This window comes from Octodon degus, unplaced genomic scaffold (genome assembly GCF_000260255.1).
Source record: "Octodon degus isolate 3935 unplaced genomic scaffold, OctDeg1.0 scaffold00049, whole genome shotgun sequence".
Taxonomy (NCBI): Eukaryota; Metazoa; Chordata; class Mammalia; order Rodentia; family Octodontidae; genus Octodon; species Octodon degus.
The window spans coordinates 8,876,877-8,878,513 of NW_004524625.1; positions in this window are offsets into that span (position 1 = coordinate 8,876,877).

Sequence of the window (1,637 nt, forward strand, 5' to 3'; positions counted from 1 at the left end):
GACTGTAATTATTTCTTGGGGAAAAATTAATTAGTAAACAGCTAATACACTGGTCTCCCAATTTCATGCGGAATGAATATTTGGCATTTGACTAAGTAACATAAAAATGTCTGTTAGCATGTCACAATCAAAGAACCTAAAAATGGACTTCTCAGCCAAAGTTTTATTATACATGTTTTAATCATTGAGCTGATATCCAGCACTAAAAATTACTTCTAACTCAAAATTACTTCTAACTCTCTTTTGAATGAGAGTTTTAAAATTAGTTGAACCTCATGTACCCCTACTACCTTCCCTGCCCTGTGCCAGGGACTTTTGACATGTAAAGTGATGTCCCCGTGTGCGAAGCAGTATGCTGAGATTCAGAGAAATTATATTACTTGTATCCATCACCCGAGGATTCACAGCAAGTAGACTACACAGTTCATGTGCTAATTAAATTGTGTCTGGCTCAGACCTTGCTTTTTCCATTTCATCATAGTTCAACTCAATCTGATGTGTTAAATCTATGTTATTTAAGCAATAAAATATGTTACAGTTTAATCATTTTTATAGAAACATGCTTGACTGAATGTAGCCTTGTTTAAACACAACAATCAGTTTAGGCTTTTTCAGCGGTTTGGGAAGATCTTCAAGATCATAGGTACTATCTAAAATCTAAGAAATTATTGCTGTGGGACTCTCCTAGGAGACAGAATGACAGCCCACACAATAAATCACTTTCCCTCATCACAGAGCTTCCTGCCTGAGATTTGCTAAGTGAACAAGTGAAAGCCACTCAACAGCATCTCCAAAACAAAACTTACTTTCCCCAAACTTCCCTTCTGCAAAAAGCAATGAAAAGTGATCTGCTTTGTCCTCCCCTATGCCATGAATGGGCTCTCCCTCATCGCTGGGTCCTGCGCTAGAATTCTGGGAATCATCCTGAACCGTCCATTGGATCCCCCGCACTGGGTCTTCCATTGCCACCCGGGATCCACTCTCTTCAAGTCTTCTTGTCTCTGTCCCTGGCATCTGACTCTATGCAAGGAGCATCAGCAGGTTTACATCAGAGCATTAGGAAGACATCAATTGGCGGGAAGTCAAGACAGTGATCCCAAGGGCTAATTGCCAGGATGAGCTGTATCCTGTCACAGAACCAGGCAGGACTTCCATACCACACCACCTCACCCACTTCTAGTAATCACTCTTTCCTCCTGACTATTCTGTGCGCCTCCTTTTTCAGTTCCTTGGCATTTGGCCCTTGATTTTTTTGTTTGCCCACTTGCCAATAGTTAAAGAATAGACATATGAACAAACAAGGAATATTGAAAATGCTACCAAAGACATTACAGAAAGGTACAATATATTTCAGAGATAGCACCAAAAAAAATACAGTATTCAATTTGGAACCTCTAACACACCCCCAACCATAGAAGCAATACTAAGCAAAGAACGTGAATCCAACGCATATTCAAAATTCTTTTTTTTTTGGGGGGGGGGTGGAATCGGGGATTGAATTCAGGCCCTTGCGCTTGCCAGGCAAGCACTTATTCTAAGGCTCCATCTCCATGGCCCCTTAGTCTTCAAAATAAAAGAAAATTATAAAAAAAATCCTTACAATTAAAGGGCTAATTATTCTTCTGTGTGACTAAGAT